The sequence below is a fragment of the Hordeum vulgare genome, chromosome 1H (assembly GCF_904849725.1).
Source record: "Hordeum vulgare subsp. vulgare chromosome 1H, MorexV3_pseudomolecules_assembly, whole genome shotgun sequence".
NCBI lineage: Eukaryota > Viridiplantae > Streptophyta > Magnoliopsida > Poales > Poaceae > Hordeum > Hordeum vulgare.
This window is the reverse complement of record NC_058518.1, coordinates 258,739,968-258,756,302: the sequence shown is the minus strand read 5'-3', so window position 1 is coordinate 258,756,302 and position 16,335 is coordinate 258,739,968.

The following is a 16,335-nucleotide window of genomic DNA, read 5'->3' as shown; positions in this document are numbered from 1 at the left end:
AAGGGCATTTAATTATTGTTTTGGCGTGTGATAAATTGTTTTAGAGGCACTAAACACTTTACAAAAATGTGGGTTGCAATTTTAGAAATTCCTAGTGAATATTTCAAACCTATACATTATTTTGAATTCCGAATTTGCACAACTTTTAATTCCGCTTTTCAATGAATTTGAATTGCAAGCAAAAGTGAATTAGTGTTTGATTACAACACGGAACATACTTGGATTTCCAAAAGTATTAACTTAATCTTGTACATCACTATAGCTTAATTACAATGATCATTGTAGCATAATCCGGGGATGTCACAACTCTCCACCACTAAAAAGAAATTCTCGTCCCGGGAATTAAGAGGTAGACGTAAGGGGGGAAACGTTTGGTTACGAAATTCTAACGAGTCTTCTTGTCTTCGTTGCTCTCATCAAAGGGGTTGGTCCTTCTTGTTGACGTATTCATTATGCTGATTCAGGTAAACCTTATGGAGTTGTATCCTTCCTTCGGGATCTTCATTGTCCTACGAATGTGATACAAGCAATAACAGTGGAAGAACGTAGCTACAAAAAGTTGGTCATGTGACGGCAATCTTGGGGAAGAGGGTGATGACCCACAAGTATAGGAATCGTAGTCCTTTCAATAAGTAAGAGTGTCGAACCCAACGAGGAGCAGAAGGATCTGACAAGTGGTTTTTAGCAAGGTAAAATCTGCAAGCACTAAAATTGTCGATAACAAGTGATTGTGCGGTGAGATGATTCGTAGCAAGCAACAAGTAAAAAAAGTAGCAATGGTGCAGCAAAGTGGCACAATCCCTTTTGTAGCAAGGTACAAGCCTGGACGAAGTCTTATAGGAGGAAAAACGCTCCTGAGGACACACGGGAATTTCTGTCATGCTAGTTTTCATCATGTTCATATGATTCACGTTCGTTACTTTGATAGTTTGATATGTGGGTGCACAGGCGCTTGGGTACCGCCCTTACTTGGACAAGCATCCCACTTATGATTAACCCCTCTCGCAAGCATCCTCAACTACGAAAGAAGAATTAAGACGAAGTCTAACCATAGCATTAAACTAGTGGATCCAAATCAACCCCTTACGAAGCAACGCATAAACTACGGTTTAAGCTTCTGTCACTCTAGCAACCCATCATCTACTTACTACTTCCCAATGCCTTCCTCTAGGCCCAAATAATGGTGAAGTATTATGTAGTCGACTTCACATAACACCACTAGAGGAAAAACAACATACAACACATCAAAATACCAAACGAATACCAAATTCACATGACTACTATTAGCATGACTTATCCCATGTCCTCAGGAACAAAAGTAACTACTCACAAAGCATAATCATAGTCATGACCAGAGAGGTAATGAGTAGCATCAAGGATCTGAACATAAAATCTTCCACCAAGTAATCCAGCTAGCATCAACTACAAAGAGTAATTAACACTACTAGCAACCTTACAAGTGCCAATCGGAGTCGCGAGACGGAGATTGGTTACAAGTGATGAACTAGGGTTTGGAGATGAGATGGTGTTGATGAAGATGTTGATGGTGATGAGTCCCCTCCGATGATAGGAGTGTTAGTGATGACGATGGCGATGATTTCCCCTCCGAGAGGGAAATTTCCCCGGCAGGATCGTCCTGCCGAAGCTCTAGATTGGTTCTGCTCAAATTCCACCTCGTGGCGGCAGCGAATCCACGAAAAAGCTCCTCCTTGATTTTTTTTTCTGGACGAAACCCTTCATATAGCAGAAGAGGGGGGCCAGTAGGCCAGCAGGCTGCCCACAAGCCCCCTAGGCGCGGCCAGGGGGTGGTCGCGCCTAGCAGGCATGTGGCCACCTGCTGCGCCCCTCTGGCGCTTCTTCGGCCCAGTATTTTTTATAAATCCAGAAAAAAATCATCGTTGATTTTTACAGCGTTTGGAGTTGCGCAGAATAGGTATCTCAAACTTGCTCCACTTTCAGGCCAGAATTCCAGCTGCCGGCATTCTCCCTCTTCTTGTAAACCTTGCAAAATAAGAGAGAAAAGGCATAAGTATTGTACCGCGAAGTGAAATAATAGCCCAAGAAGCGATAAATATCAACATGAAAACATGATGCAAAATGGACGTATCAGAGGGCAAGAATTATTCCTCAAGTTGTAACTCACGAAATTCATTGAGAGTAACATGCAATGGTACCAAGGTTTCAAACGATTAGGCAATCCTTTGATGCCTAGATAGAGATGAAAGGGGATTTAGAGCAACGAAAATGAGTATTGTCTCTCATACAAGAATAGATCATCACATTGGACGGTGGCTTGGGAATTTCACATGAAGCTAAGTGCAAAGGATGCTTTGGAGTCAAAGTTGTACAGGAGAGTCAGGTTTCGATCCTATGGAACTATGGGTTATGGGCCCACCATGTGGGCCAAGAGTAGGCAGAGCGGTGACATCTTGCACGGTCTTGGTAGCAAGACATGTGAGAGGATAGCATGTCATTTATGTTGGCAACAACGTCGGTACCAAGGGCGAGGGACGAATAGAACCATGTTCCCGCTCATTGAAATGAGGCTCGTTGAAATGTTGGAAACATCATGAATCCACCGGCGGCTACTGGAATGTTATCCACAATAGTAACGGGGTCCTACTCACAGTTGTGACACCGAGGGTTTTACCCAAGCACGGAATTACCACTGTTGAGATAAGTTTAGATTTGAACCAAGGTTAAACAGACTGATGGAAGGGGAATTATGTTTAAACACAATTATAAGGAGTATAACCTTCCCAAGGACAAGCATAGCATGTTGTCCATGAAAGGATAGCAAGTAGATAATCATTTAGGTAAAAGGGCAAGGAGAATCATGATGTTTACCCATACAACACTGTTTGGATAATTGATCAAGAACATTTTAGCATGAAACTTCCAATGTCCGTGTCGAAATTTGAAGTACCACATTCATGCTTCAAGGTAGCATCGATATGGTCATCATATAAGGTCGAACTTTGGGTACACAAAGGATCCATCAGGAACAACCTATAAATTAAGTCATACAATTTCCTTATGGAAGAATGGTTAACCTTACATATGGAAGATAATATAACAATAGGTCCTTCGGCATGGCGTGCTGGACAAGACATCACCGTACCAGGTTACATAAAGACCAAAGTTACAATTATTGGCAAATGTTCCAACCATTATATCTATGTGAGATTTACATCTGATTGGTGTCAGGACACCTCAAGTTCAAGATGCCTGAGAAGAAAAGGGGGCAACAAAGATATTGACAAGATGATGATGCAAGATTCTCGGGATATGAACTACGATACCAAGTCTTGAATCCTAAATTGGATTGTAAAACACATGAACACAATGTCAAGTCGTCGGTGCCCACATAGGATTCTTACCATGAAATGCAATCGACTTCTGATTTAGGAACTATCATCGAGGATATCAAGGTCCTTGTGTAAGCCTGGATTAGCTCTTATGAAGGAACTTGTTTTCCTCAATCAAATTAGTCACTGGCTTGGAGTGCTAACAGAAGTTATACGAAGTGAAGATAGCAAATCTTCAAAACATATAACACCTCACACATGCGTGAATGATATGGGATGACCTAGAGGCAGCGAAACAAAACTTTCTCATATTCACGGCGGCAATAATGCACGTGAACTTTGGGAAAACACTTCTTCTATCAAACATATTCTTCATGAGCTAGGCACAAGGACAATGCCTTCAAAAGCTTCAACACGAACCATGGAGAAGTTTAGGGTGCGGCTGACGGGCTCAGCAACAATCCCTCAATATTTCGATAGGGATGAATTTCCAAAATTATAAGAACAAGGTGATTGCATTTGTCACATCAAATGATATAATGACGTATGCTCGATCAAACATCAATAATTAAACATTGATCGAAGGGTGCACTCGGGGATATGGATTGAATAGCATGACCAATGTTAAAATGGTGACTCATCAACCAACACACTAGGAATGAAACAATCAGTTATTAACTTCAAAGAAATAGGGTTGCTAGAAGTATTGGAATCACACATGAGAGTTCACTTGCCGGTATTCCGGTTAGAAACAACAAGGGGACCAAGGAATGAATGGTGATGGCGAGAAGTATCACTATATCAAGAATTCTTAAGAGGTGCAACAATTCTCACAACATTCTTGACATAAAATATGGTAATACTCCAAGGTAGAAGATAACATAAGCTCAATAATAAGGAACTCAAGGGACAACACAAAACATGAACAAGTTTGTGTTGGACGGAAGGCAATAAGGTTGTCGATGATAACACAATTCATCGACGGGAAAGGATGGTATTTCTTATCATCAATTCGATTGATATCCTGGAATAGCTCAGAATGCTAATGATGATCACGACACATTTGTCAAGAAGTTTCATGAAGATGTAATCATTCAGCGACGACATGAAGCAAAGACATGATGAAGCGAAAGGTTGTCGGAACCACATATAGGACTACTAGCTCAGAATCAATATTATCTTTTACGACAACCAACTCGATGTTGAAAAACATGATTTAAGCTTAGTGCACTGTTCGAAATGTGTTCCGGGATTGGGGACACAAATAGCATGGTCAAGCTCTAGCATGATGATACGTCTCTGTCGTATCTACTTTTCCGAACTCTTTTGTCCTTGTTTTGGACTCTAATTTGCATGATTTGAATGGAACTAACCTGGACTGACGTTGTTTTCAGCAGAATTGCCATGGTGTTGTTTTTGTGCAGAAATAAAAGTTCTCGGAACTTCCTGAAAATTTACGGAGATTTTGTCTGGATTAAAGAAAAATACATGCGCAAAGATCCACCGGAGGGGGCGTGCCAGTGGGCCATAAGCCCACAGGCCACGGCCACCCCCTATGGCCACGCCGAGCAGGCGTGTGGGGCCCACGTGGCACCACCGCCCCAAACTCAGCTCTATATCTTCCGTTTCGCCTAGAAAATAATCAGAGAGAAGGTTTCATCGCGTTTTGTCATACGGAGGCGCCGCCACATCCTGTTCTTCATCTAGAGGGCAGATCTGGAGTCCGTTTTGGGCTCTGGAGAGGGGAAATCGTCGCCATCGTCATCATCAAACTTTCTCCATCAATAATTCCATGATGCCCTTCATCGTTCATGACTATTATCATCGTAGGCTTGCTGGACGTTGATGAGTTGGATGAGATCTATCATCTACTCGAGTTAGTTCTTGACGGGGATTGATCCCTAGTATCCACTATGTTCTAGATTGATGTTGCTACTACTTGGCTATGCTTAATGCCTGTCACTAGGGCCCGAGTGCCATGATTTTAGATCTGAACCTATTATGTTGTCGCCAACATATGTGTGTTTTAGATCCTATCTTGCAAGTTGTAGTCACCTACTATGTGTTATGACCCAGCAACCCCGGAGTGACAATAGCCGGAACCACTCCCGGAGATGACCATAGTATGAGGAGTTAATGTATTCACCGCATGTTAATGTGTTGGTCCGGTTCTTTATTCAAAGGAGAACCTTAATATCCCGTAATTTCCATTAGGACCCCGCTGCCACGGGAGGGGTGGACAATAGATGTCATGCAAGTTCTTTTCCCTAAGCACGTATGACTACATACGGAATACATGCCTACATTAGATTGACGAACGGGAGCTAGTTACTTATCTCTCCGTGTTATAGCTGTTACATGATGAATCACATTTGTCACACTCATCCATCACCGATCCACTGCCTATGAGTCTTTTACTACTGGTTCTCGCTACGTTACTTTGTCTAGGCTTCTCCCTTGCTACAAAAGGGATTGGGCCACTTTGCTAATGTTGTTACTTGTTACTTTGTTGCTGCTCCTACTGTTGTTCCTTGCTACTCCGTTTTTACTTGTTGCAAGACTTTTCTGGAGCCGTAGCCGGGGAAGCATTCTTCTCAAGAATAATCGCCCATCAACGTGTTGGCGCCATTGATACAACAGTTAGGAATAGTCTGTCGTGTCAATAGATTGTTTCTGGCACCGTTGCTATCATACTACCTTGCTATTGATACTTTGCTTGCAGACACTAATCTTTCAGGTGTGGTTGAATCTGACACATTCAGCTGCTAATACTTGAGAATATTCTTTCGCTTCCCGTCATGCGAACCAACAAATTTGGGTTGAATACTCTACCCTCGAAAACTGTTGCGATCCCATACGCTTGTGGGACATTAAGGCTTTTTCTGGCGCCGTTGCTGGGGAGGCACGGCTATATTCTCTAAGTCACTTGGGATTGACGTCTGCTGATCACTAGGAGGAATCCGAAAGATCCAAGAAGTAAAATCCTACCTTCCACTACGAGGAGAGGTAAGGAATTGCCATCTAGCTCTACACTTGATTCACCTTTAGTTTTCAGTAAGTTTGCGACATCACCTCCTGCTAGAAATCTTGATATGTCGCATGTGCTTGATGATGCTATGCTTGATACTATGCCTGATGATGCTACGCTTGATACTATGCCTGATGATGCTATGCGTGATACTGCTTTTCCACTAGGTGCCCTTGATGCACATATTGCTAGAGTTGCTCCTAGATGTGATGATACTTCTGAAACTGCTCATACTATTGAAGTAGAACCTACTATGCCTGAATTGCCTGTTATGCCTGATACGTGCTATGTTATGGAAGGAGAGATAGCTGAGGATTTTCTTGCATGTAAGGATAGCTATGATGTTGATAAACTTCTGCACAAGTGGAAAGAAAAATATCTGAACGCTGGGATGAAATACGACCCGAAGATTGCTACTTCACCTATCTTTGTGACCGATAAGGATTATGAATTCTCTGTCGATCCTGAGTTAATCACTCTGTCGAATATGATCCTTTTCACGGTTATGAGTCTGAAACGGTTGTAGCCCATCTTACCAAACTGCACAATATAGCCACCCTATTCACTAGTGAGGAAAAGATCCGCCACTACTATATGCCCAAGTTGTTTCCTTTCTCGCTAAAGGATGATGCTAAGACTTGGTTCACTTCTCTTGCTCCTGGTTGTGTGGTAGCCCCCAGGATATGGTCTACTACTTCTCTAAAAAATATTTCCCTGCCCATAAGAAGCAAGCTGCCTTGCAGGAAATATACAACTTTGCTCAAGCTGAAGAAGAGAGTCTCCCACAAGCTTGGGGGAGGCTTATCCAGCTACTGAATGCTTTGCCTGATCACCCTCTTGAGAAGAATGAAATACTTGATATCTTCTATAATGGACTTACCGATGCTTCCAAAGACCACCTAGATAGTTGTGTCGGTAGTGTTTTTAGGGAACGAACTGTAGATCAAGCTGAGATTCTGTTGAATAACATCTTGTGCAATGAGAATGCTTGGACTATTCCCGAACCACCTCCTAAGCCAACTCCGAAGAAAAGAGGTATTCTATTCCTCAGTCCTGAAGATATGCAAGAAGCCAAGAAATCTATGCGAGAGAAAGGCATTAAATCTGAAGATGTCAAAAATCTACCGCCTATCGAAGAGATCCATGGTCTCGATAATCCGATACAGGTAGTAGAAGTAAATTCTCTACGTAGGTTTGATGAGAGTGATATTCCTTTTGATAAACCTACTAGCTTATGCATGGATGAATTTGATAACTTTGTTGCCAAACAACAAAATTTCAATGATTATGTTAGCAGACAATTGGAACAGAATGCTCGTATGCTTAGTCATTTAAGTGCTTGTGTGGACAGAAATGTCAATGATCTTAAGCTTCTGAGTAAGCATGCGTTTATGGTTACTACTCAGGTAGAACAAGTACTTAAAGCTCAGAATGACTTGCTTAATGAGTTGAATGACAATGTCGTCAGAGTCGTCACTAGAGGCAGTAGAATGACCCAGGAACCTTTCTAGCCTGAGGGTCATCCGAAGAGAATTGAACAAGATTCTCAAGGAGTTAGCACTGATGCACCTAGTCATCCTAGAAAGAAGAAGAAAGATGATAGGAACCAGCACACTAGCAACCATGTTGCTGCTACCCCTGAGAGTCCAAACGATGCCTCTATCTCTGATGCTGAAACACAATCTGGTGATGAACATGAACCTAATGATGATATCAATAGTGATGTTCATGAAGATGCTCAGCCTAGTAATGAAAAGGATGTGGAGATTGAACCTGTTGATCTTGATAATCCACAGCCTAAGAATACAAGATACGATAAGAATGACTTCGCTGCTAGGAAGTATGGTAAAGAAAGGGAACCATGGGTTGAGAGACCCATGCCCTTTCCTCCCAAACCATCCAAGAAAAAGGATGATGAAGATTTTGAGCGCTTCGTTGAGATGATCAGACCTATCTTTCTGCAAATGTGTTTGACAGATATGCTCAAAATGTCTCTGTATGCTAAGTACATGAAAGATATTGTGACTAATAAGAGGAGGATACCTGAGGTTGAGATCTCTGCCATGCTTGCTAATTACACTTTCAAGGGTGGAACTCCGAAGAAACTAGGTGATCCCGGTGTGCCCACTATACCTTGCTCCATTAAAGCCAACTACGTTAGAACTGCGTTATGCGACCTTGGAGTCGGTGTTAGTGTGATGCCTCTCTCTCTTATCGTAGACTTGAATTGGATAAGTTGACACCCGCTGAAATCTATCTGCAAATGGCCGACAAATCAACTGCTTTCCCTATCGGCATTTGCGAGGATGTGCCTGTTGTGGTTGCTAACACCACTATCTTAATAGACTTTGTTATCTTGGATATTGCCGAGGACAATGCCATGGCTGTCATCCTCGGAAGACCCTTTTTAAACACTGCAGGGGATGTTATATATTGCAACAAAGGTGTCACTTTCCATGTAAACGGTAATGAGCATGCGGTGCACTTTCCGAAGAAACAATATTGAGTACATTGCATCAATGCTATCGAAAAAACTTCATCGATTCTTATTGGGAGCTTTGAATGCCCTATTCCTCGTGTCAAGATGAAGTATGATTTGCTTGTTGGGGAGATTCACATCCCCATTGAGGTGACCTAGTGACTATTCCAAAATTCTTCGTTCTCTTTTGGGATTCGAGAAAGTTTTGTCGAGTGGACTTGATCAACCCCATTGACGGGTACTCCGCTGTTACTTGTTGCAAGACTTTTCTGGAGCCGTAGCTGGGGAAGCATTCTTCTCAAGAATAAAACCCCGTCAACGTGTTGGCGCCATTGATACAACAGTTAGGAATAGTCTGTCGTGTCAACAGATCGTTTCTGGCACCGTTGCTATCATACTACCTTGCTACTGATACTTTGCTTGCAGACACTAATCTTTCAGGTGTGGTTGAATCTGTCACATTTAGCTGCTAATACTTGAGAATATTCTTTCGCTTCCCGTCGTGCAAACCAACAAATTTGGGTTGAATGCTCTACCCTCGAAAACTGCTGCGATCCCTCGAAAAAATTTGGGTTGATTTAGCCCAACAACTTGGAATGACATGATCGAGTACAACTCACAAGCAAAGAAGATCACTAAGAGTTGTTGAATCGCAATGCATACTCAATTCAGTTATCGATGTCCTTGAGTGTCCAACAACTCAAAACACGAGGAAATTGGAATCAATGAAATACCATAGTTGATGAGGAGCTCATAAGAAGTTATTTAGCTTCATGATATTCTCAAGACACCAGGGATAATACTCAGAGGTAGATCAGAATAAAGGTTAGACTATTGTATCGATGTGTGGAATACAATCACTTTAACTCGTGTAAGAATGAAATCAAAGCAGACCAACATGGTCGGAACCATGATTGTAAAGGACAAGACCTCAGATACCACATCAAATTATACCAAGGGAAATTTATTGTTACGAGAAGCTTCTATGATAGGATTAACGTCATTTCCATGGGCATGAACACAAAGTTCAAGGTCGACTCCCACTTCATGAATGCATCACATGCCATTTACTCCTCGCCTTTGATGAGGTTGTAGCTTCGAAGGTTTATATGGCAAAACACCAGAAGAATAAGAATTGTGAAAAGTCTTAGGATCACACGAATTTAGGAAGGCATGAGTTCAACCTATCGGGACATCCTATGAACATATACCACAAACTTTCAGAGTAATTAACAAAAGCTCGACAAGCATATGATACAACTTATCAGAGGGAGAAGACACAATTTACCAATGGCATCATGTATCAGGGGAAGAATATCACAAGAATTTTGAATGTGTAGGATGCTATCGAATAATAATCCAACAAAGGGTCTAGTGGTCCACAAAGGACTGATGTGAGCAACGATACTCAATCAAAGGAAGATAGAATGCAAGGCATCGGATTATTGAACACCTGAATAATATTGATACTTAAATACCAAAGGAATTATGATTTCTAGGTTGGTGATTCAGAATAAGATGCCTCGGCTAAATATAAGTAAGTTGAATGTACTTAGATGGGCAACCAATCAAGGTTGCTTTGTCAATAATCAGCTCCTGTTTGGAAAGACGTCTGACCCGGACAGATAATCTGGGAGGATCAACTGATGATTACGTGTATTCAAACAAAGGTTGAGTCAATAAAATCAAAGCACAATCACAAAGGATTTTAATGAATGTTGCTAGATATATGGAATTAACCATAATGCAAGCAGGTGAGGGAGGTGAAGAGCAAAAGGCTACTTAGGATTTCGAAAGAACGAATAGCAATTCAAAGGATTTTGAGAAACCCATGAAACTGAGGACGAACTAATCCCCGGTAAGATAATTCGTAATACCTTGTGGTAACAAGAGTAGCTGGAAAGGAAATTATGAACGACATTTGTAAGTAGTCGGCCATAGGGGTTGATGGAGGAAGGGAATCGCAAAAGCGATGGGCACAAGTTCTAGGGATAACTTCGGAGAATATATTTGTAAGCTTCTCATGAATCGAGCCATCGTTTGTAATGAGCGGCTCGCCGGGAGGAAGTAGTTACGATAACCTAGAGTTAGAGTTAGCAAAACCTTTGACCCGAAAGAGAAGAGAGATCAGAACCCAGAGTATAGAAGAGGAGTACAAGATACCAATACCACCCGATTGAGATGTGGGACCGTAAGCCACATTGCAATGTTAGTGAAGTTTTTCAAGTACTAGACTGAACTTCGGCCAAGGAGGTTGAAAGGGGGCTACCTACAGGCAGTCGGATCTTACACCAACTTGTGACGCCCTCGGTTTGATCGTATGCTAATCATGTATGTAAATGCGTACGACCAAGCTGAAGGACTCACGGGAAGATATCACAACACAATTCTAAACACAAATTAAAACATACAAGCTTCATATTACAAGCCACGGGCCTCGAGGGATCGAATACAACATCTCGGAAACACACGATTCAGCGGAAGCAATAATATCTGAGTACACACATAGAAAAAAGTTTTGCCTTAGAGAAGGCTAGCACAAAATATACATCGATCGACACAGGCGGGGACTCCTGCCTGGGAAGCTCCCAAACTACTCCTCATCGTCAGCAGCCTCCATGCAGTAGTAGGCACCGTCGTGGTAGTGATCGTTGTCAGCGGGATAAGCCATCACCTCGGCTCCATCATCTGGTCGCGGCTATCGTATCAAGAGGAAAAGGGGGATTAAAGCAATGGTGAGTACTCATTCAAAGTACTCGCAAGACTGTCATCGGAACTATGCTAAATATGCATCGGTATCAAAGGAATGGGGTTATATCTGGACTGACTGCAGCAATGCGAGAATAGAGAGAAGGGACTAGTCCTATCGAAGACTAGCATCTTCAATGTCTTGCGGCACTAGAAGAGTGTAGAGATATAACACGTATATAGTCATATTGTTGCAGAAAATTTAATAAAGTCACACCCAAAGATTCTTCATCCACTCCCTGCGAGAAAGCAATCTTGGAGCCAAACATTCCAATTAAGTCATAGTTATAGTTCTATTCGATCGGGATACACTTCAAAGTCGTCCCGTAACCGTGGATATTGTTATTCGAATAGTTGATTTTCATCCCTACAGGGGTGCACCACAGTACCCTACACAATCAATCACACTCTGGGCGGACACACTTTCCTGGGTCATGCCAGGCCTCAGAAAAAACAACACGTCACAGCCCTACCTAGGCTCAACAGAGAGGCCAGCCCACCGGTTTAATCCTAAGTGCGCAGGGGTCATGGGCCCATCACCCTTTGCACTCCTGCACGAGCATGGGCGCCGAGGTCAGTCCTCGCACCTCTTATACAAGAACAATGCTTACGTGGACCACCCGAGTGCACGCCGCTCCATTACTGACGTCTGAAGAGCTTCGGCTGATACCACAAGGTCGAGTACCCATAACTTCTCCCAAGTGAAGGTTAGTGCGGAAAGGTCAACGACCAACTGATATCAAATACCCAAATCCCATTAGGATTTTAATTAATATGGCGGCGACAATCAGCAATCCACGATATGCGGTCCCGTCGCCCCGTCTCGAGCATGTGTGGCAAAGGCCAAGAATGCCCGACCACGCCTCGTCACATCCACGCAGGAATACACCCGCAACACACCTTTCATCAAGTTCCCAATAGTAAGGTCAAGTAATTGTGTGGTGGTAACATCAGAGGGATCCAAGGTATCACCCTCGATGGATTTCGAATGATGTAACCGTCAAGGTGGTCATGGAGGAATCACCCTCGGTGGTCCATGCTTGAGGGGTTGCACGAGAGAGTCGTTATCTGAGGTGGCTAAGGAGGAATCACCTCTGTGGACCACCGCCATTTAACTACACTATAGAGCTAACATCAGGAGTACGTAATGAGGTGTCACCCTCGGTACTCGACACTAGCTATGCAGCGTCTTACAACAATGGGGGTGTGAGTGATGTGACGGGTCATGGCTCGTCGATCAGTTGATCGAGTCTTCGACGATAAAGCAGGGGCAACTGGGACTAAGGGGTCAATGGGGATCACTGCTCCACCTATACTAAGCATTTTAATGTACAATATGATACAATAACAGTTTATCAAAACAGGCTATGCATCAGAATAGGAGCTATCTACAACAGTAGAAAAAATCTAATGCAAGCATGAAGGAGAAAGAATGGGTGATATAGGAATGATCAAGGGGGTTGCTTGCCTTGTTGCTCTACTGCAAAAGGTTGGTCGTCGGGAGGTTACTCATACCCGGTAGCAGCATCGGCATCGGCGTCTATCGGAGATAAGAGGGGGAAGAAACAATAAATAACAACAAGCAGGTGCATCAGGATGCATGATGTGGCAATATGCAGCGCTAGGCATGAGCTAACGCAGTACTACACGTCATGGAAGGATCGGGAAAATATCTGACGGTATTTCTCGGGTCTATGGCCACTACGGGACAAATGTAAACGATGGAAAAGTTCCATGTTCGTTATGCTAGGGGCACATGACACACGAAGGGAGAGTGTATCTGGGTTCGTCTCGCATGTACAAAATATTTTCATCCATGTTACGAATTATTTTATATTAATAGTTAAAGTTTTTTAATATTCTGATATTAAACTTATTTAATTTAATTTAAAATTCCAATTATGACATCGGCATGATGTCATGCTCACCTCGTGAGTCAATAATCTCAATTGACTAGTCAAACTGACCAGTGGGCCTCACTATCATAGTCACATTGTTAAACCAGGTTTAATTAATTCTATATTAGATTAATTAGCAGGTGGGTCCACATGGCATACTCTGACTAATCTTAAAAAGCCATTAGTTAAACTAATTAGTTTAATTAAGTTAATTAACTTGTTAACCAATTAATTAATTAATTAAAATAATTAGTTATATATTATTTTTATTATTTTAATTTAAAAAATATATTTAATTTCATTTTGATAACAGGGGCGTGGGCCCCTTTAATAATTCACAATGGGGGAGGGGATAGTGAGGTGGTTAACTCCCCACTAACCAAATGAGGCACGAGGCAGTTTCGGACGGTGCCATCGGAGGCCATGGCCAATGTGGCCACCGGGGTGGCAAACGTGGGGTGGGGCCAACGGCCGGCGACACAGGCAGGATCGGTGGTGCAAGAAGGAGGCACAGGGGGCGGCGGCCACGTGGCAGCGCATGGAGGCGAGCTGGAACGCGCGGGGGCGGGGGCATGCGGGCGAGGGACGGGGCATGGCTCGGCCATGGCGAGCGCGGTGCGAGGCCGCGCACACGCGGGCTGGGAATGTGTGGGTGTGCGGACAGCGACAGGGGTGGTAGTGCGGGGCCGCGGGAGGTAGCCGCGCGGCCGGGGGAGGGCTCGCTAGAGTGATGGCCGGAGGTGGAGCACGGTAAGCTCGTCGGACCGAGGGGAAAAGGGAGAGGGGGTGGCCTCACTCTTGTTGGAGGGCATGGGGCGGCATGGCTCGATGGAGCCAGCGGGGGAGAGTGCGAGGAGGCTTGTGGGGCGAGGTGTCTGGTGATGGCTGGCGGGGTTGCCGGTGCGGCGCGGGATCGGGGGGCTCGATCCCGATCTGTTCAGGTGAGGGAAGAGAACGTGGGGGAGTGGGGTGTCAGTGGTGCTCTCCCACGGGGGAGGGGGGATATATGCGAGGGGTTGGGGTGGCCGCTTGGCCAGCTGGGCCAAGGCTCATTGGGGGAGGGATTTCTTATTTTATTATTTTATTTTTATTTTGTTTTCTATTTTATTATTGTTTTAATAACCAAAATCACCTTTGTAAAATATGGGACTTGGTCCATTATGATTAATGCAATTTATGGCAGTGCCACAAAAAGTTTGAGGGTCTTTAGAAATCATTTGAAAATTTCCAAAACCAAAAAGGGCATTTAATAATTGTTTTGGCCTCTCAAAAATTGTTTCAGAGGCACTAAACAACTTACAAAAATGTGTGTTGCAATTTTAGAAATGCCTAGGGAATATTTGATACCTATACATTATTTTTAATTCCCGATTAGGAAAACTTTTAATTCCACATTTCAATGAATATGAATTGCAAGCAAAAACGAATTAGTGTTTGATTTCAACAGGGATCATACTTGGATTGGCAAAATCATTAACTTAATCCTAGGCATCACTATAGCTTAATTGCAGTGATCACTATAACATAATCCGGGGATGTCACAACATTCTACTGAATCAGAAGAGCCTTGAGAGGATAGTCGAAACAAATTTTAATGACTTGGATGTTAAAGTGACTAAGCTGACCACCATGGTCAACCAGTTGAAGCAGGAGGTAGATGTACTGTCTACACCCAGCTCTAGTGATGATGATGATAGTCCTCCTCTCGAGGCTCACACTCAGTTCAGGACACGGCCTGCATCTTGCGTTGCGCTAGTTGTAGAGACGAGACCATCTTCATCAGCACGAGCATCAACTCCATCAGCTCATACACCTCTAATGTCTACACCACCACCTTAGAGGACATCAGCGGAAGCATTCGCGGACGTTGTTCTTTGGACTCCTTCCATGGCTATCGGAGGAGACCATGCCCAGAGCGACGCTTAGCTCTATACCTTCAAGCTTTTTGGTAACTTGTTGCAAAATTGGGAGAAGCGTATAGATCATGGGGCTTTTTCTTCTTGTTTTATAAACATTTGGTTTATCGTGTGGATGTTCTTAAACCTTGTTGTGTTTTATCATACGTTTAAATGTTTGGTGCTACTATTTCCTATCCTTGAGATATCTATGTGATGATCATTCACTCACGTTCGGTATTATGTGCGTTGTAATCCATTGATATATTATATGTGCACTACCAAGATGTATGTGACATGGAAGAGTGACCCGTGATCCTAATCGATTGTGCATTTGCATTCAAACGCAAATTTAATAGTGCAAAAAAGTAGGGTAAGCTCTTGCCTCTCACATACTTCTCGAAGCGACGATGCTATTCATTTATTCTATTTTATGTTGAAGCTTTGATCTATATGTTGTCATCAATTACCAAAAAGGGGGAGATTGAAAGCACAACTTCTCCCTAGGTGGTTTTCTTAATTAATAAAAACATATATTTCATTGGACTAATGATTCTACCAGGTATAATTTAGGAAAAGTTCAAAGAATGGATTGGCTAAGGATTGTCAAGAGATCCCCAAGATGCAAGGAACATCTATTGGCAACAAGCTTCAAGACTCTACATTTTGCATTTTCTAAGAAATCACATTTGAATCCATAGGAAAGCTAATACTATTAGAAGGGAATGAGGTATTCATGATGATCTGGTTCCTCAAGTGCTTAGAGTTAGCCACCAAAAATACTCATAAATTCTCGCACAAAATATTATGTCCAACCCGTGAAGTCCAAATTTGGTGTCACCAATATTTCCAAATCGGCCCTACCGAGTTTTACGCTAGACAGATCCAAAGCCAAACCCTAGCATGTCGGTGCCACCAAGTTTGATTTTGGTGCAACCGAAAATAGTGGCAAACTCACTGATGTCCATTTGTCAAAATT